A 21,765-nucleotide genomic window follows, 5' to 3' on the forward strand; every position below is an offset into this window, starting at 1 on the left:
ACTATGTACACAGTGCGGGGCACAACCCCAGATCATTGAAAATAATATTTTAAGTCTTGGCCATTAACAAGGAGAGTGTCAATATTCTCTTCAAGTGATTATAAATGATACATGTGTTGGCCAAGCTTTTCGTGAACAATGAATGGGCCAATCCACAAGCACTGAAACTTCGTGTGTTTTACTTTGTCTTCATGGGGTTTATCCCACTTCAAGACTAAGTCACCCAAAGCAAAGCTAGTACTCGCTGTAGACTTTGTGTCGAACCATCCGTTGATATGGTTCTGGTGAAGTGTAAACTTTTCTTTTGCTTTCACCCTTTCTTCTTGCAACTTGTGTAATGTTCCCATCCTACACTGAACTAAAAGATACGACTTTCCTTGGGATTCTTGGGACAACTGGAGAGCAGGCAAGTAGATATTTGGGGGGAGGATGGCTTATTTTATGTATGCCAGGAAATAGGGGGAGGTATTCAGAGAGGGTTTGGCTGTGACCCGGTCAACGCATAGAGCATTCACCAGAGCGGAGTGCCAATTTTTCTATTCAAAGTAAATGGTATTTTTTATGATGCGAATAAGATTTTTGTTTGTGGACTCAGCAAGACCATTTCCCTACGGGTAGTAGTTAGCATAATTCTTTAACACAATACCATTTTGCAATGAAAATTCATAAATATTTAATGAATAAAAGTACGTTGCATTGTAAAAAACAAGTGATACAGGAATGCCAAACCTCGAGATGATGTTCTTCCTTAGGAAGTTGATGACTTCCTGGTCATTCACTTGTTTCAGTGGAATTGCTTCTATCCACATCGTGAAGTAATCTATAGTATTTAAGATGTAGCAGTGCTACTTTAACGAATGTGGGAAAATATCCCCAATGATGTCCAAGCCCCACTGTTGGAATGGTTCGTCCACTGCAATAGGCTACAGCAGAGCTGCTGACCTTCGTTTTCTGTTGGCACATCTCTGACAGACCGGACACTTGCGGGCATAGGCATGTGCATCTTTGAATAATGTAGGCCAGTAGAAATCGGTCCACATGACCTTTTTCACTGTTATGTTGCCCGCGAAGTGACCCCCGACTGGTCCATCATGGAGATCACATAACACCCTTTTCGAATCCTGTGCCTCCAGGCACCTGAGAAAAACGTCGTTGTGATGTTTTCTATAAAGTACTCCATGCACCAACTAGTAAGATAGAGCCTTTAGTCAGAATGCCCTCTTTTGCCGCATAGATAAGTGAGAGGTCATGGTGCCATGCTCAAGGTATTGGCGCACGTCTGTGTACCAAGAGTTTCCATACGAAGTGGGGGGCGAGTTGGCTCAACATTATACATTTCAATTTCTTGCTCCCAGCCGGCGAGCTCTTCTTCTTCCTCTTGCACATGTACTGCTTCTGTTGCTAGTTTGCAAATATCGTGACCCTTTATGGTGTGAACTGGCTTGATTTCAAGATCATATTCTTGCAATCTTGTCATCCAGTTCACCCTTCTCTCACCCAACTCTTGTTGAACAAGCAGTGATCTGACTGCTGGGTGTGGCACAAAGACAATGCAATGATTTTTCAAGAGGTAGGGTCTGAAGTGTTTAACCACCTTGTATATTACGTATGCTTGTTTTTCCATGGTGGGATAGTTTAGTTTAGGTCCTTGCAAGCTCATGCTCATGAAAGAGATGGGTCATTCATTATTTAGCTCGTCTTTCAGAGTGAGAACATCAGCAAGTGAAGTGTCAGAAGAAAACGTGTAGAGCAAGAAATCATTGTTGAAGTTTGGTCTGTAAAATGCAGTTGCCTTTGTTATAGCTTGATTAATATGGGAAAACGCTTCCTTTTCCCTTTTTTCCCAACTGTACACTATTTCCTTCTTGGTCATCTCTTGAATGGGGTTGAAAATCTGGGCATAATTAGAGATGAAGTTTCTGAGGAAGTTGATCTTCCCCAGGAAGGACTGCATATTTTTCTTGTTCACGGGATAAGGAATCTGCGTGATGGTCTGAAATCTGTCTGGATCTACCTTGATCCCACTCTTGGAAATGATGTGCCTAACAAGGTTACCCTCAGACACTGCGAAGACACGCTTCTTTGGATTCAAGTATATCTCGTACTTCCGACATCACTCAAAGAATTTCTTGAGATGGCACAGGTGGTATGACCGCTATTTAGAAAAGACTCTCAAAACATCGAGGTAGACCACTACGCTCTATCTGATGAGTCCATGTAAAGCGATGTCCATTACGTGCTGAAATGTAGTGCCTCCGTTTACCAACCCAAACGAAATTCTACGGTAAGCGAACACCCCCCACTTGATAAAGAATGTTGTCTTCAGTCTATCAAGCTCTGTTACCAAAACATGATTATATCCTGAGAAACCGTCTAGCAAAGAGACCATCTTTGCTCCAGATACTATTTGCAATATGTGTTCCATTGACGACACTGGGTAGTTATATTTGTCTGAGGCATGGTTAAGATTTCAAAAATCAACACATAGGTGGATCTCTCCAGACTTCTTCCTAACAAGGACTAGATTTGAAACCCACATGGAATGATGAATCTTGTAAATGATCCGAGCATCCAGTAGTTTAGTCAATTCTTTCTGTATGAGGGGCTCAATTGATGGATGCACTTTCCTTAGATTTTGCTAAAAAGGCTTGGATTAAACGAGTGTCCTATGTTTTCAAGTCATCATACATCCACGTGAACACATCACGATATTGTCTAAACAAGCGGACAAAAGCTTACCACTCTTGTGGTGTGCAACATGTACCGAGATTCAAAAACTTCATATCTTTGTCTGTTCCCAAGTTGATATGTTCGTACAACATTGTGGAACTATGGGTTTTGGCATTCACGGGCCCTTGAAAGTGGTTATGCAGGTCATATAACTTCTCGAGTGATACCAAACCCTTGGGGATGAGGTTGAATTTACTGTCATCAACTATGCTCTGTAGAGACTGCTCATGCTTGTCTTCATCTATCGTTGTGTCTTTGAAGACGTCAACGTTAGCCATGAAATGCAGTATCTGTTGGTCATTATAAAAAACACGTAAATTAGTGATGTTATCAGGGATAAATGGCTTTTACAATATTTAAATTGAATATCTATCCCTCAATGGTGTCATCCTAGCAGTTGCATTCACCAGCGCATCTGTAGCTATGTTACGCATTCTTGGTACACAAATAATATTGAAAGCATGGAAATTAGAGATAATTCACCATAAATCTTGATGGTAACTCTTAAGATGGGGTGAAACACAGTGTATGGTGTTACGTACCTAACGCACCACAATCTCTAAGTCACCTACCACTTTTAGCACAACAACATTGAGGCTGATGGCTTTCTGTAAGCCCAAAATGAGTGCTTCATGTATCTTTCCAACAACACCCAAATCTAGTTGTTTCTGCCCTTATGCGGAAGACATAAGTGTCACCAATCCATAGCAAAGTATCCTTGCAGCTTGCTAGACCAGTCTCTAGTGAGTAGTAAGCCATATGCTTATGGGATGTCCACAATCACAATATTAATGCATTGATGAACTCGTCTGTCGGACGATAACCGAATGATCACATCCCAGAGTTCACCAATGGTTGGCACACATGTTCTATCAAGTTGGATGATCTATGCAGTTGTGCTACTCCATTGAGAATTGATCCTCTTAGCAATGGAGAGTAACGTGACATTGATTGATGAGCTAGAGTCAGCGAAACAGTTGTGAACATTGAAGTTGAATATTTCGAATGACAACAAAAATGGTGGGCAGAGCGAGTTTTCTTCCTCTATATGGAGCATGTTGAGTACAAATGCGAGTGAGTCGAGATACTTACTTGGTCCCTTTTTGGAAGAGGAAACACTGTCTGTGGAGGTTTTCCCTAGTGCGTGCATAAGAATATCTCCCTGACTCATGATCTTGGTTAACTCATACAGAGATATGTTCGCACAATTATTTTTCATGTATTCAATAATGTTGTGGTCAAGAGCGGGAAGAATCACCGAGATTTCCGAGGGTAGACTTGGGTTCATGTTGTCTAGTGGGCTGCTCTTATCTTTGTTGCTCACAGACATACTTTTTGTTGTAGCTGTCTTCTCAAAATTGCTTTGAGTTTTCTATGTTGAGTTCACTGGTAGATCAACTGATATGAGTAGATTTTGTCTTACCTTTTCTTTCAATATCTCAAACACAGTGGGGCCCCTTGAACTTCTCAGGTTGTATCGATTTTTTTTCTTTGGAGCAAGATGGTCGCTCAAAGGCCCCTTCTCGGTGGTTTTCTATTGGGTAGTGTGAGCACATTGATACATGTTGATTACATGCCCAACACTTGGAGCTTCATCAGATGCAACAACTTCTTCTTCGTCTTCATCCTCAAGCTGAGCCTGCTCACTGGCCATGAATTGGTCAGTCAACTGTGTAGCCAGAGTGCTCATTCCTTGGTTCCATCCTAGGCAAGTCTTCTCTCAATGTCGTTCGCTATGGAACTTGTAGTAATGTTTTGTCGCGATCACATCTAGGTTGAGCACAAGGTTAGAGCTCTGCGTAGATTTGTTCAGGTGGTTACTACTGCTGCTTGAAGTCATATTCTTCCTCTGCATAAACTTGGGAGGCCTACTGCTCACGGTTGTCTCTCTCATCTGTTGTTTGAGTTCAGAAACTTCGGTTGTCAAGGATTTGATGAGATGAGTAAGGATCTCAATTTCACTTGCTTCCTTTTCATTTTCCTTACTCAATGTAGTCTGAGACCTCCTACCCATGTCCTTAGAGTCCTTAGCTAATTTATCATCTACAATGACTCCTATAGTGTGCAGGTCTTTCTACACATCAATTGCTTCTTGGAAATTTTACAGTAGTGTTGGTTTCGTAGCTTGCTTGATGAACTACACAATGCTGGTCGATGGTGCATATATGTAGTAGTCAATAGTGATGGAGTCATGAGGTTTGGTGTTTGCTGTAAACTTGTTCAAGATATGGTTAAACCTCTGGTTGAAATCTTTGACCTTTTCTTTCGGCTCCATCTTGAGACTACCCAACTCTTTTAGCAACATGGCGGGGTTATTGTCTTCAACAAACGTTTCAAGTAAAATTCTCTTAAACACCCCCCAATTCTAAATGGAGTTCACAGGAAGGTTGTGGTACCATACAACTGCTCTTCCATCCAAGGTACATGGAAACAGTCTACATGCAACGTCGTCATAACATACCTCGAGTGTCTGTAGATGTAGGTAGAACGTGTCTAAGTGATCTTCCACCTTCACTATCTTGTCAGGGTCATACTTTGTTAACAACTTCTCTGTGTGTCTTGGCATCTTGTGAAAGACACCTAGGAGTGCCAATGGGCCCTGGGTCATCCATTCCAGATTTTGGTCAGCCATGTTGTCCTCTTCTTCGTCCTCCTCTTCTTCTTTTGAATATGATAGTTCTACCTCTAAATATGTTGGTTCGTCTCCACCTTTGCCTCCTCCACTACCTTCCCCTCTGCCTCCTTCACCAGAACCTGAGACAAAGAGTAAAAGGTTGCTTCTTCTCCCTCTTGTAAGACTAGAGGTTCATCTTCATTCTTAACAACTTCTGCCAACCCTTCAACAGTGTCGAGGATTGCTTCTTCCACATATGAGACTACCACTCTTTTGGGAGTAGGCTTTTGCTTTTTTTGAGAATAGGGAAGGGTGTGCATTCCTGCAATCAGTCCAAAAACGTTAGAAAATTGGTGGGTTGTGGGACAACCAACGTGGATCTAATGATACAAAATTTATTGCTCGCGTTTAGGAGGTGAGGAATAACCAACTTGAGAGTTGCATGTAGGGGAGAGGGAGTGCGTGTTACTTCCTTGACCAGATGATAAATGAGTGGGGTTGGTAGGATATTCAACCATAAACTTCTCGCAGTCCTCCTTCTAGCGCCAGAAATGTTGATGGTGCTGGACCCGCCAACATTCAGAGGATCTCCCTAGTATGAAGTCCCAACAAGACCTCACACAATTTGGTGTAGGAGTCCCATCTGGTACAATGGCCCGGTTGCCATTATCTTAGAGATATTCCTTAGCTCTTGTTGTTCATCACATGAGAGTGTTATGCTTGTACCTTCAAAAAGCGAGGTGAATATTCCTGGTGAGTTTGTAATGTAACTTGTGTCTGGGTTCTCTTACTATAAATGGAAAACACGTACACCATCCAACATAGTAGTCCACACGGAGTTGAAGACCATTATAACCAACAAACAAGAATGGTTTGTCTAATTTCATGCGGAATAGTCCACGTGGACGAGACAATAATGATAAACAATAGAACACATATTCAACAATGTAAGTAGTAAAATAACCAAAGTAGTTCAAATATCTTCCTACAGGTTAAGCAAACATGTATTACATATGTTAAAAGAGTAGTCTTACAAACATATACAAAACATGTGTGAAAACGTGTTGGCCTTAACAGGATTCTGAATTAAGCAAAATTTAGAAGTGTTATGCTTAATATAGATAAACAGATACCATTAACGCCGAACATCAAAATATAGATCTACGAAACAGATGCACAATATGCCGAATCAACTTAGCTTTATTAATGATCCTTTTCAAGTTCAGTTCAATACAGACCCGAATCTGCCCTATGCAGTCATCTGCAGGGGTCCACACACTCAACTGCGGCCTCTACTAGGCCTCTATGCACTCAGCTGCAGAGCCTTTACCTACTACTACGACCCAATACCTTCAGATCCACTTCTATCCTCTAACCATGCCTTCGCATCTATCTATTCCTTTCCAAAAACTACTAAGACCGTCTTTACACTTAGAGCCTCACTCTATTTATACAATCCCATGGTTCGTGGACCATGGGTAGGCCGACACAATTTACATTCAGTTTCTTTATTTTAGGGCGGACAACCCTATGACTCATCCTAAACTTCCATGCTCTGCGTTGTCCCAAACATTAATGTATTCGCGTAACCTGTTTTTCACATAATAACATCTTAATCCAGGTATTCAAAGATTTAATATAATTACCTCGTGGTCCCTTGAGAAAACATCTTTCTGCCTCACTGTAGCTCACAGTCATGTCCACCGCAAACTCAGTGATAAATCCCCCTATTATTCGGTCGAGCCAATGGTCCACAACTCGCGCGATCTTGTCTTCTGATGCCTCTGGTCTGTGCACTAATTCTGGAGTCCACACTATCGATTCGTCGAGCTTACACCTTCCCTGGCTGTCGGCTAACCTTGCGATCCACTAATACAGTTCAGAAGGAAAGGATGCGAAGAAAATCTCGTGGATTTTTGTATACACATAGCGATCCACCCACCTTTTCTCAGACCTGTGGAGTTCTGTTTTCCTGTGTCGCAAACTCGTGAATCTTCTTTAATTTCCTTCTTTGTGGGGTTCGAGCGACATGACATCAAACGTACCTTAGGTAGATCTGAATCAACACAAGATCATCTAGTTGGAAATCATCTGCCTTGGTCCTTCTATCATGGATCTTCTTGATTTTGTCCTAAATTATCTGAGTTTTGTTATATAACTCCTCCCTAGTTTGATGCAAATGTATCGTTTTATTTATCCTTCTCTATATATCATTTGGCTCCACTTGTCGTTCCTACAATATTTTTAGAACAGGGATTCCCAAGGAAGTAGGGAAAATTGCATCCACTCCATATACTAATTGGAAATGAGACATTCCAATAGGATTCTTAGTGCTAATTCTGTCAACCCACAGAGCATTAACCAACTTCTTGTGCCAGGATTTTTTATTTTCCTGCAATAGTTTCTTTATAATATTGACTTCTAAAAATTGAATGATTACAATGTTTGTAGCCTATCTGGTTAGAATGGCCTCAATGCACTTTGTGAAGTAGTCAGTGGCTTCAAAGATTTGGCATTGGTGGCATGTTGAAACTCTCTTATGAACATCTACAAACAAGGTAGGCCACTAAAAACCAGCCCTGAAGATTTTTTTGGTTGTGGACTTCCAGTATAAATGTCCTCCAAAGTCCCCTTGATGAAATTATTTTATGACCTTGTCTGCTTCATCCTTCAATAAACAATTCAATAAAATACCCCCAACATCTTTCCAATACATGGTCTAATCTAAAATGCAGTATTTCATATCCTTTAACTTGAGAAATCTAGCTTTTGTCTTGGTTAACCCATGAGGAGCTTGTAAATTAAAAAAAAAAATATAATATCTGCATACCAAGGAGAGGTAGCAAATGATTTTGATACTTGTGGAGTCGCCAAGTCTTCCTGTTCATCAAGTGCAGCTATAAAATTTATGTCTAGTGCATGGAAATTTGATTCATCCATTAGCTTAGCCAATCCTTGACCTTTGATGACTTTAGTAGGTCTTATCTCAATATCATATTCTAAAATTACTACAAACCATTTGCCTTGTTTCCCATCTGGATCAATCTGAGTGAGGATATCTTTCACTACAACACTTGAAACAAATGAAATTATATGGGAATGTAGAATGCATACTCTAAAGTCTTTCAATGCCTTTACTAAAGAAAATGCTTGTTTTTCCATGATATTGTACTTTAAGGAGGCATCTCTTAAATCTATGTTGAAGAAAGCTATAGCTTGTTCACATCCCGCGCCGTTTTTCTGCAACAGAACTATTGCAATGGTGTGTTCAGATGCAAAAGAAAAAATCATGAAATCTTTAGTAAAATCAGGGCTAATTAAAACAAGAGCAGTTGTCAAAGCTACCTTTACATCACTAAAATATTTTTTAGCCTCACTATTCCATTTTATCTAAGTATCTTTCTTCAGCATGTTTGTGATTTCTCTCAGGATCTCGGCTTGGTTTGGAATAAACCTTCTCAGGAAATTTATCCTACTGATGAAAGACCAAATTTATTTCTTGTTCCTGGGAGGATCAATATTCATTATGGCTTCAACTCTGTTGGGGTCTATTATGATGCCTTCTTTTGAAATAATGTGACCAAGTAGTTTTCCTTCCTTTAAACCAAAAATAGATTTTTTGGGGTTCAAGGAAATACCATATTTCTAGCATTTTTCAAAAACCTTCCTCAAGTGTAGCAGGTGATCTTCATCTGTTTTTGAAAATACAGTAATGTCATCCAAGTAAATTACAATGAACCTATCCTTCTCATCAACAAATGAAATATCCATTTCTCTCTGGAAAGTGGCCCCTACATTCATAAGGCCAAAGGGAATTTTTACATACATAAAGGTCCCCCAAGGTGTGGTGAAAGTTGTTTTATGTAGATCATCAAGATGTACCCGAATTTGGCTATATCCTGAGAAACCATACAACAAAGAAATTATGTTGGAACCAACTACTTTTCTGTAAGATATGATCCATTTTAGGTAGAGGGTAGTTGTCCTTGAGAGAAACTTTGTTCATATTTCTCAAATCCACATAGAGCCTTATTTCCCCTATCTTTTTTCTTGTTGGTACTAGATTAGACACCCATTTTGAAAATCTTAAGGGTACAATGATTTTTGCATCAAAGATTTTTTTAACTTCCTTTTCTATCAAAGGTAACAAAAATGGATTTACCCTGAATTTCTTCTTGAATGGTTTTTGGTCTTCTTTGATGGGAATGGTATGTTGTATGATACTGGTATCATATGCTTCTAGATCTTCATAACTTCAATCAAATAGATCATAAAATTATTTTAATATATCAATTTATTTATGTTTTTCTTTGGGAGGCAAGGACTTGGACAAATTTACAATCTTAGGACTTTCCTCAGTACCTATATTACATTCCTGAACCTTTGCTGCTATAGGTTCTATTTTTGGCTTTTTGGCTACATCGTTAAAATCAAACAACTCTTTTAATAACATCAATCCTCTTGGTAAAACATTGTCTTTCAATTGTAGAACCTCGAGTTCCTCTAGATTATCATCAGTTTCATTCAACACTATTTCATTTATATTCTCATCTACATCATCATCTGCATCATTATATACACTTTCAAACTCTTCTTTTAACTATAAATTTTTTTCTACTTACTTATCACTACTAAAAAGTTGCTAGTATCTCACATTATCTGGGACAATTGGCCCGTGTTTCAACCTCATATTTTCTATTGGGGTGGAATGGCATCTTACAAGTATTGGCTGAAGTAGCTAAAGCATCAGCTAAGATATTTTCCACTCTAGGAATAAGAGACAATTGATATTCAGGAAAACATTGCAAAAAAACTAAGATTGCATTTTTGTGGGCCCTTAGTCTAGGGTGTTTGGCTAAGTAATCACCTTTAATTTGGTTAATGATGAGTTCGAAATCCCCATGTACAGAAATCCTTTTAGCTCCCAACCTATTAAAAAGTTGCAGTCCTAATATCATTTCTTCATATTCGGCCATTTTATTTCTACAATTAACTTGTAAGAATGTCCCTTTGTTATACCTGTTTGGGAGTTTGAGATCCAAACACCTGCTCCTTCTCCTTCATTGCTTACAGCCCCATCAAAATCCATGTTCCAAAGGGTTTCACCCTCTTCATCTTGTTTCCTAGCATCTAATTTTATCTCCTCTGTCTTGCTCAATTCAGCTTCGAAGTGTAACACTTCCTCCTCTACACATTCACCATTATACAAAATAAAGGAGTCCATATTTGAATGCACAGAATACAAGGGGTAATTATTTGGTTTTTCTTGGCTACTAACCATATATTTCATTAATGTTTCCCCATATAACCTTCTTTTTTGACCAAAAACTGGAATGGTAGCATAGGTCATGTCCATCTGCAAAGTACCCTGTAAATTTTCTCCCCATGATCTTGATAGCAACATTCCATACTTGGGAGGTATGCCTGCTACTACAATATCCATTACCACACTCTTTACTGGTATTTGGGCTAGAGTAACACATAAATCTTTGATGAGACCTAAGCATCTTACTTTGCTCGAATCAAAAGAATATAAATCTTTATAGGGTCTTGTTGTGTCTAATCCTAGCTTTTCCATGATGGCTCTAGGCACAAGATTGTGCGAAGCACTAGAATCAAACATATCATTGTGTAGAATATTGTCATGAATATTTAAATTGATATAGAAAGGTGGCACACTACCATCCCGAGACTTCCCTTCAACTTCAAGTCCAAATATTAACTAAGGTTGGTCATCATTTAAGTTGACTGTGTTTGTCCCTTCCCCTATCCTTAGAGCCTTCACGACTTGAGATCTATATGCATTCTTGTTAATCAATTCTATCAGAGGAATAGAAATTTTTACCTTGGCCAATTCATTTTCAATACTAAAATATGTCTGAGGTTTATCTATTTCTTTGATATTTACATCCTGTATTTTAGAAGTCTCCTTTTGAGAATCATCCTTTGGCTGACTAGTAGAAGGGGTGTCACTCAGAATCTTCACGGGAGGAGTTCCTGTAGCCTTCTTAATACTCAAATTGTACTACTAGTGGACCTCCATGATAAAATTTTGGTATCCTTGTTTATAATCATCTGACTCTGAAGGGAGGACTTCTGGTTCTAAGAGAAAGAAGAGATCTTTCTCCTCCTTAGTTAAGAAAGTGTGGTCCATTTCACTTTCCCCAAATAAGTTTATTTGATTTTCTTCAGGATCCTCTAGTAACTCAGCTTCTTCATCTGCATAATTCTCTTGGAATGGAGGTCTAATTTATTGCTGATTAGTTGGGCCTCTTTGTTCTCTCTGTTTAATTTGGGGTGGATTTCTCCTAAAACTAGGATTTCTAATTGGAGGGCCATCTTGATTTTCCCTTGGAGGAGCCCTATCAGTTAAACTTATCCTTTCCATCATTCTCTCCATGGTTTTAACTAAGGTATTCAACTTAGCATCTGATGAAGAAGAAGTAGGTTCTTCTTTAATAGTGACTCTCCTCTCAGCCTTTAACCTAGCTCTCTTTGCCAACAAATTTGCTTCCACACTGACTACATTCCTTTGCATTTCCTCAAGGGTAGTAGGATTTCTCTCCCTCAGTTGGTAAGACATGTCTGGATCAAAACCATCTAGAAATTTGATCAGAGCTAGTCCTAGTGGGGGTTGTATTGCAGTTGGGATAGAATTGTAAATGTTATTGAATCTAGTGCAATAGTCTTGGATTGTTTCACCAAGGGCTCTCTTTATACTCTCATATTCAGCTAAGATTTGGAGAGGATTCTTATTTACTTCCCATCTTGTGAGGAAAGTTTGGTGAAATTGTGTGAGATTTGGGATAGAGGCAGCTTGCAATGTCTTAAACCATTTCTTAACTTCTCTTGTTAGACTTTGGGAAAATAGTCTCATCTTCACATCATTGTCATCAATTTCTTGCAAATATAAATAATCATTCATGTTTTCTATATGTTGTTGAGCAGTGATTGGCCCTGTGCCATCAAATTGAGGTATTTGGCTCTGATAATCTTGTGGCATGGCATTGAGTTCTCCAGGTAGGACCAGGGGGGCATATCGAGTTTCCATGATAGGTAAATGATAATGGGAAGAAGATGAAACTACAATAGATGTGGATGTGAAAGGTATTAAAGGGGGTTGGATTATACTTGGTTACCTTGGTGTAGTGGTGGTAGGATAGTAGATGAAATGGGTACAGTGTTAATGAGGGGAATTACTGGAGGGGTAGAAGTAATAGGGGGAATCACCATTGGGGTTGGTGATGAGGCAGTAGTAAGAGAGGAAATCACTGGTGGGGTTGGTGATGAGGTAGTAGAAGAAGAATGTGAATATTTAGATGATTGATGAATAAGAGTTTTCTGCACAGCCTGATCTAATTCGGTCACCAAAACTTCAAGCTTATTAAACTGTTTTATAACATCTTCATTAGAGTCTGGATTAATAGGTTGATGCTTTGAGATATAAGGTTTCAAAATACTTTCATCAAAAACTGTCTCAGGTACAAAGTTGTCTGACTTGGTATGAAAAAGGTTATGCTCAAAAGGTAAATCAAATTCAATATCCTCTATAGTTACAAAACTTTCAAGGAGAGAATTAACTCTGGGCAAAGGATTATTACTTTCTTGGCTCTCAGTAAAATTCTTCTTTCTCACAAGTTTTTTAGGATTATCTACAATTTCTGGTGGTTTAGGATCTAGATTAGCTCTAGTGTATATCTTTCTAGGATCCAGATCTACAATAAATTATTTACAGATAGAAATATATACAAAATTTAGGTGGAAAACAACCTTAATAACATCTATTTCACAGTCAAACACTTGAAATAACTTTAAGATTTGAAATAAATTTTTACCAGGGAAAAAATTCAGTTTATAACAGATTTGTCTGAAGTTCCCCAGTATGGTTGCCATAACGTTATCACTCTATAAATTCCCAAGGTTGTGAGAACCTAGAGGTAAACACACAAGCACTTTGGAAGCTTGGATCTATCATTTCCATCTTTAGAGAGGGATCTCTCTATGTAGGAATTTACAAGGTAAGTTCCTCAGACAGAACACCAAAGGACACCGCTCACAACCAGATCGCAGATCAATACACCAGTATTTTTGACGTGGTTAAAACCCTCAAAGAGGGAAACAGTCCACGACCTGAGCCAACGTGGCCACTTCAGGCAATTTATTAATAAAAGAATGAAAATTTACATATGCTTCTCTCATAGACGGATTACCCTACAAATGACCCTCCATGCGCTTTAAATAGAAATCATGGACCAATCGGGTGTCAAGCCACGGATCAAGTGTCGGTAATACCGAGGAGAGAATGAACCGTCGGATCACTACATACCGTGACCGTCGGATTGTAAGTTACAAATTGTACAAGGTAAAGAAACACACTTTACCTAACTCTATACTAGACCAAGTTGTACTTAACTATTTCCTATGTGTCGGAATATCCTAGCATCCCCCCTTAAGAACAACTTGGGATAGGATTGAAGGATTTACAAATATGACACAATAGGAGAAGGAAGGAGGCACTAGAGCCTATCCCCCCTTAGTGACAACTTCTTGAACTCCAACCATAAATCGAAGTTTAGTGAACTTCGCCTTTGTGAGAGCCTTTGTAAAGATGTCTGCAACTTGATCATCTGTTGAACAATATTGCACTTCAAGAACATGTTCATGAATGAACTTTCTGATGAAGTGCATGTGCAGTTCAATGTGTTTGCTACACTGATGTTGGACTGGATCTTTGCATAGCTGAATGGCACTTTGATTATCATACCAAAGTGTAGTCGGATGCTGCTGCTGAAAGCCAAACTCTGACAGGATCTGACGAAGCCACAAGGCTTCCTTACTAGCTTCTACGGCACCACGATACTCTGCTTCTGCTGATGAAAGAGAAATGGCACCTTGTTTCTTGCAAGCCCATGTAATAGGTCCTGAACCAAGAGTGAACACATAACCGGCAGTAGACTTCCGATCATCAGGGTCACCAGCCCAATCAGAATCAGTGAAACCAACCAATAGAGGAGCTGCTTCGGCACTGTAATGAATCCCAAACTGAACTGTACCTCGAACATAATGAAGTATCCTTTTAGCTGCTTTCCAATGACTTTCACGTGGGTTTTGCATAAACCGAGCAACAAGGCCAGCAGCAAAGGAAAGATCAGGACAAGTATGGGTTAGATACAAAATTTTTCCTACAAGTTGATGGTATAAGGTAGCATCAACTTTAGGAGAAGTACAAGTGATTGAAAGTTTGACTCTAGACTGAAAGGGAGAAGCGGCTGGCTTACAGTCTTCCATGTGAAAGTGGCGTAGAATATCACAGGCATACTTGGACTGAGAAAGGGAAATACCTTCCTTGGATTGCAAGACTTGAAGACCGAGAAAATAATGTAAGTGTCCTAAGTCTGTCATTTCAAACTTCCTTTTAAGGCTAGACTTCACATGGTTTATAAGGTTGGGATCACTACCAGTCAGGATAAAATCATCAACATAAAGAACAAGAATGATAAGAGACTTGCCCACTTTCTTGGTGTAGACAGTATTGTCAGAATGACACCTAGAAAAGCCAGATTCTAAAAGAAAGTTATCCATTTTGGCATACCAAGCTCGAGGAGCTTGCTTGAGACCATAAAGGGATTTCTTAAGCCGACATACAAGGCTGGAGTCTGTTTGTATAAAGCCAATAGGTTGTTCCATATAGATTTCTTCATGCAAGTCCCCATGCAAGAAGGCGGATTTAACATCCATCTGATGGACTTCCCATTTGAATGAGGCAGCAAGGGAAAGAACAAGGCGGATAGAGTTCATTTTGGCAACAGGGGAGAAGGTTTCAGTGTAGTCAATGCCTTCAACCTGTGAAAAACCTTTAGCAACAAGATGAGCTTTATGTTTATCAACTTTCCCATCTCGTCCATACTTGGTTCTATAAACCCATTTGCATCTAACAAGTTTTCATCCCTTTGGTAGAGGAACAAGATCACATGTATCATTTGCCAATAATGAATGATATTCTTCATTCATAGCTGCTTCCCAATCTAGATGGCTTGAAGCTTCTGCAAAGGTGTCAGGATCATAATTTACTGGAGCTTGAGCCAGTAAAGAAGAGGCTCTGTCAAACTGAGAACGTGTGTGTCGCTGATCTATAGGATCACCGGCAAGATCACCTGCTACATCTCGAGTAGCACGAACCCATTTTGGAAGCTGAGGAACTGAAGGAGGATCCTGAGATGGTGGGGGAGGATTGTCATCCTCACTTTCATCATTTGAAGAAGAAATGTTTTCAAAAGTAGAAGAGATAGGGAGAGGTGGCACATCCGCTGGACTAGGCTCGCGGGCCGATATATTTTCATCAAATTTTACATCTCTTCTAATGATAACATTTTTGGACTTAAATGGAATAAGTCTATAGCCTTTGACATCTTCAGAATATCCAAAAAAAGTACATTTTTCACTCTTAGGTTCTAAAGCTTTATGCTTTTCATCTAGAATATGGGCCCACGCTTCACTTCCAAAAACACGAAAGTGACTTACATCTGGTTTGATTGAGCTCCATGCTTCTTCTGGAGTGATATTCTTTAAAGCCTTAGTAGGACTGTGATTTATTATGTAATTTGCACAGTTAATTGCTTCTGCCCTAAAACTAAGACCAAGTCCTTTAGATTGAAGCATACAATTAGCCATTTCCTTTAAGGTGCGATTCTTCCTTTCAGCTACACCATTTTGTTGTGGAGTATATGGAACAGTATGTTGCATTTGAATTCCATTCTCAGTGCAAAAGTTGATGAATGTGTTTTTAACATATTCTCCGCCATTATTAGATCTTAGCTTAAGAATTTGATGTCCAGATTGTTTTTCAACAAAGGCCTTGAAGGCCAAAAATGTGTTAAATACTTCACTCTTGAGTTTTAAGAAGTATACCCAAGTGCGTCTGGAGAAGTCATCAATGAAAGTTAAGAAATACTTGCAGCCAGAGAATGAAACAACTGGAAGTGGACCACATAAATCACTATGCACAAGCTGTAAAGGGGCTGAGGCGTGCCAGGAGGCACGTTTTTCAAAATTGTCCCGATGATGTTTTCTGAGTACACATTCGGAACAAACACCATCTCTACAAGATACAATAGGAAGACCTGTCACCATATTTTCTTTACATAGATGCTGAAGGGAGCGATAGTTTAAGTGACCAAATCGCTCATGCCAAAGTTTGCTCACTTCATCGTTATGAGCAACAAATACTGAGGGAAGATTTGATGACCCAAAGTTGTGAAACTTATACAACCTTGTAGAATCATCAGCAATGCCAGTAGCTAAATCTGTTTAGGATCTCTTAGGTCCTTGATTACAACATCATGAGGTGAAAATTCAACGATTTTACCTTCACCTAAATGGGTTATCTGATATACAGATAGAAGGTTGCAGGATAAGGTTGGAACACATAATACATCGTTAAACTGACCATTGTCTAGATGAACAGTTCCAGTCCCTACAACACTAAGAGATCTATCATCACCAACATATATATTTTTGGTGTTACAACCATTTAAAGAAGAAAACATGGCTTTGTTTTTTGCCATGTGATAAGAAGCTCCAGAATCAATGAGCCACTCATGAGAATGAGAAGAAGAAGATACATTTAGTGCATAGCCAGACTGAGATGCTTGACAACCACATGCAGAAAGTGCCATTCCTGAAGATGAAGTTGAAGTTGAAGATTGCTCCAAATGGATGTTATGCTTCTTCATTGCTGCTTCCAAGGCTTCCATCTTCTTAAAGCATTTGGATTCTAAGTGGCCATCTCGATTACAAAAGTTGCAATGTTTATCAGTCTTCTTCCCTTTGTTTTTATTTGTCTTATCATTTTGTCGAAATGATTTTTCATTTTGAGGCTGAAATTGCTTAGGACCCTTGTTTGGTTTAGGACCATTCTTTTTAGGATATGACTTCTTAGGATTCTTTGAATTTGGTTGCTGCTGGGCGGCTAACGCTTTCTTGGAAGAGTTTCCAAGATTAAGAAGACCAAGGTGTAAGAGTTTTTCTTGTTCTCTTATTAAAGAATCACAAAAAGAGTCAAAGGAAGGGGACTTGTAGTCTGTTCCTTGAGAAATGAAGGCTTCTCTTGTAGAATGGAAGGTGGAAACAAACACAGAGTAGGCTGGTCCCAACTTAGTAAGAATGGAATAGATAAGGTTACTATCTTCTTTCTTAACCTTAACACCTTCCAAGAGATATCTAAGGGTCTTGAACTTGGACAAGAAATCTTCAATGCAAGAAAAATTATTAGGGTCCAATGTAAGCAACTCATTTTCAAGTTGATGGGCTCTAAGTTCATTTTTAATCCCAAAAACTTTATTGATTTGTTTCATTGCTTCATCAGGAGTATCAAGTTCTGCAATATGGAATCTAAGGTCTGGAGAAATAGACATCCCTATCAGTCCACGTGCTTGATCTTGCCTATTTTCCCATTTAGCAGCCTTATCTTCATCCTTCGGTTTCTTTTCTTGGCCTGAGGCTATTCTGTAGAGACCTTTACTGCTAAGTAAATCCTCAATGTAGGACAACCATTGGAAGTAGTTGGTGATGTCAAGGGTAACTTGGTATTGACTTTCCATTTCAACGGAAACTGAAGCTAAAGATGCTGAAACTAAGTGTTCCAATGGATAGATCTCGAAAAATTAGGCTGGTTTAAAAAAATGGCTCTGAAAACGGCTTCTGGATGAAGAAGTTATGGCTTTTTGAAAAAAAGTTGTTGAAGATGCCGACGAAGTGCGGGAATGTGCGGAAATGAAAAATCCGCCCTCACAAAAAGGAGATTTGAACCCAAGACCTCTACTCTCTTAAAATAGCTTTGAACCAATTGAGCTATACAAAAAATTTGAGAGAGAGAGGGGGGGGGGGGTGGGGGGGGGGGGGGGGGGGGGGGGTTGGTTGATGCTTTGGGTTGCGTGCTTGCTTTGAAAAGGCTCTTTTTCCCTACAAAACAAAAAAACACAAAACCCAACACGGACATACAAAAAAAATGAACCTTGCGGCTTGAAGTTATCTTTTGTCGAAAAACTAAATATTTTCAAAAATGAACCTTGCGGCTCAAAGTTAGCTTTAGCCGGAAACTAAATATTTTCCTCAATGTTCCTGATTTTCCAAGATCACACTAAGACACAGCGGAAAAGAGCATACGCATGAGAAAAATCCTTCCTTTCTGTTTCTGATTTGCCCAGATCGCACAGAGTCGCAGGGCAAAGAGCGTACGCACAAATGAAAGGTATAGATCCGGTAATAAAAAAAGCTAAATAAACCGAAACCGAAATAAACAGAGAGAAAACAACTGTAAACTGCAAATAAACACTGTATACCTCCAGATCTTAAAAATGACGCAGCTAGGGCTACTGGAAACCTTTTTGCGTGAAACGAAAGGGGTTCCTCACTGGAACAAATGCTCCCAACACAACAGAGCAGTCCTCTCGGCCCGAAAGCAGTCAGAAACAGTAGATCTAGGAAACGGCAGTCGGATGCAGTTCTACCGGCTTCAGATTTGGATCACCAACGGATGCGGCCCTCAAATAGCTCTGATACCATGTAGGAATTTACAGGGTAAGTTCCTCAGACAGAACACCAAAGGACACCGCTCACAACCAGATCGCAGATCAATACACCAGTATTTTTGACGTGGTTAAAACCCTCAAAGAGGGAAACAGTCCACGGCCTGAGCCAACGCGGCCACTTCAGGCAATTTATTAATAAAAGAATGAAAATTTACATATGCTTCTCTCATAGACGGATTACCCTACAAATGACCCTCCATGCGCTTTAAATAGAAATCATGGACCAATCGGGTGTCAAGCCATGGATCAAGTGTTGGTAATACCGAGGAGAGAATGAACCGTCGGATCACTACATATCGTGACCGTCGAATTGTAAGTTACAAAATGTACAAGGTGAAGAAACACACTTTACCTAACTCTATACCTAACTCTATACTAGACCAAGTTGTACTTAACTATTTCCTATGTGTCGGAATATCCTAACACTCTATTGGATTTAGATTTGTTGTTTTGAGATATTAGGCTAGTTATTGAGTTCTGTGTTTGGTTTTTTAAAAAATTTAGTTGAAACTGCAAGGAAAGTCCATTGGGAAATGGAGTCATAAGTCTTAGGCTGATCAAATACAAGAATGTTAGAACATATGTAACAGGGCAAGGTAGGAAGACTTTTGGATCTTTGGAGCATTTGTGGGGTGAATGGGATGAAAAGATTTAGATTCAATTAAATATAGAGCATGTTAGGATGAATTCTATACTTAATATTAGAGTGAAAACATAGATATTGTTTATAAGCCAGAGTAGAGTGTATTTAAACAAATCCAACCCTTAATATTCTTAGAACAATAGAGACAGAAATAACGCATGGAAAACTAGAAAAATAACAATTTTACAAGAGATGAAACTTCACCAATTGCCTGACACAGGAATCCTGGAACAAACTTTTTGTATTAATGGAAATGATCCCTTCATTACATGTACAACTTTACATCAAAGATTTTCTTTCTTCACACAAGTTCCAACCCTTTGTACTTCGATATATGAAGTATTTATACAATTCAACAAAATATATTGAATTAAAATATCAAGATATTTCTACAAAATGTCCTAAAAAACTGTTTACAAAAATAGTACAAGAATATAGGAAAATTAAAATTGTTGAAGCTTTCAAGCACTGACTTCGAGGATTATAGTGATGATTTGGCATGAAAAGGTTTTTGATTTTCTCTTGAAGATGAATAATTGTTTACTCTATAATTTGACATAAAAATTTTCCCACGTGTCTTCATCTGGAGTGGAGAACTTGATTAATTTTCTATAGGTTTCATTCACCTCGGTGTATTTATGGAAAGTGGGATTAATTACAAACAAATGTTTTATTTCATGTTTGATAAGTAAGTTGAACTTCAAGCCTTCCATAAAAGATTTCCCTGTAATGGTTCCCTTTATGGTGGAAAATTTGGATTTATCTCTTGTTATGGAATATAACGTTTGTTGATAATCCTCTAGCTGAACTAATTTATCTCCTATTCCCTTTAAACCCGATAGCCCTTTTTGATGCGATATATTGAATTTTATGTGGAATTTTTGAATGCTAGCCTCCAAGTTATGACATTTATTCTCTAACTGTAGCATTAAATTCCTTTTTGTAAGAACTCTTCTTACCTCAAGAATTGTCTCAGTTCTGTCTGCAATCTCATATTCTTCCAGTTCTTCTTTTGTCTTTGAATTCAAAATTATTATTAAGGCAGTACCTTCACCTGGTTTTTGACCCAAACTTTCCTTTATATCTTCTATGACCTCTTTTGATCTCTGCACTAATTCCTCCTGCTCGAAAATAATTTCAATGGAAGGCCAAATTTCAGTCATAGCTTCATTAATCTCTACCCAGATGTTTTCCTTTTCTTGTGCAATTGTCTGTGCCATGGTAGATTCATTCTCTAAAAGTTCAATTCTCTGAGTTAATCTGTGAGTTTTTTGAAGCTTTGACAAATACACATTATCAAGTTTTAATTTTTTCTCTTGGAGATTACTAAGCTGAGCTTTCAGATTTTCAATCTCCTGCCCTCTGATAGACAAGTCTTCCATAGCTCTGATTAATTCTCCTGATGTATCTGTAGACTATGTCTCTGTTGAAGTAGAAGCCCCTGCTGTTGATGTACCTGTAATTGGAACTATTGTGAGAGGAATGACTACTAATTGAGTTGATTGTTCTTTCTCCTTTAGCATCTTTTCTATTCTAGTCACCATTTCTTTAATCTGTCCATTTTGTTCAATAATAATTCTAAACATATATTATTTTTCATTTTCTAATTGACCAACTTCCTTTGTTTGTGGATCTTCTGTAGATGGAAGTTTGAGCTACTTCTTTAGGGCTGCAATGTCAACATTTTTTCTCTTAATGATCTCCTCAGTGCTTTTACATTACTGGGATCATATCCTTGTTTAATCACTAAATCCTCTAAAGACTTTATCGTAGTGTCTTTAGCTTAAGAAGATATTTTTTCCAATTTTAATTGAGATTGAATATTGTTGATTGAATCCTGAAGTCTAAATGCTGCCATTACAAAGTTTGTCAGGGTAGAATACAACATTTCACTTATTTTCTTGTACAAATTCATATGATCAATATGATGGATTTGATCAATGTTAAAAGAAAATATAGAGTTTTTGTAGTCCTCTGCAGCTTTATGAAAAGGAACTTCAACTTGAAGGAAAGTTATCTGCATCTTTCCTTTCTTAGTATCAAAAGCTGAGAGAAGTTTGTGTTGTGATGAAGTTGTTTCTTTTAGAATTTCATTCTTCGTTTTGATTTCCTTGTACCTTGAAAATATATTTGGTTCAACTTGATCATGGACCAATTCCCCTCATTTAGATGTTTCTAATGGTTCCTGA

The 21,765-nt window shown here is 38.6% G+C and overlaps 1 pseudogene; it reads right to left on the bottom strand.

Annotated features, from left to right (window-relative positions):
• Positions 1-20,958, bottom strand: part of LOC149163220 (DNA gyrase subunit B, chloroplastic/mitochondrial pseudogene) — a 63,876-nt pseudogene extending 42,918 nt beyond the window's left edge.
• Positions 20,959-21,765: the final 807 nt, after the last annotated feature.

Source organism: Pinus tabuliformis, chromosome 5_2 (genome assembly GCF_031772625.1).
Source record: "Pinus tabuliformis cultivar Carrire ecotype Pingquan chromosome 5_2, CPIR1, whole genome shotgun sequence".
NCBI classification, from domain to species: Eukaryota; Viridiplantae; Streptophyta; class Pinopsida; order Pinales; family Pinaceae; genus Pinus; species Pinus tabuliformis.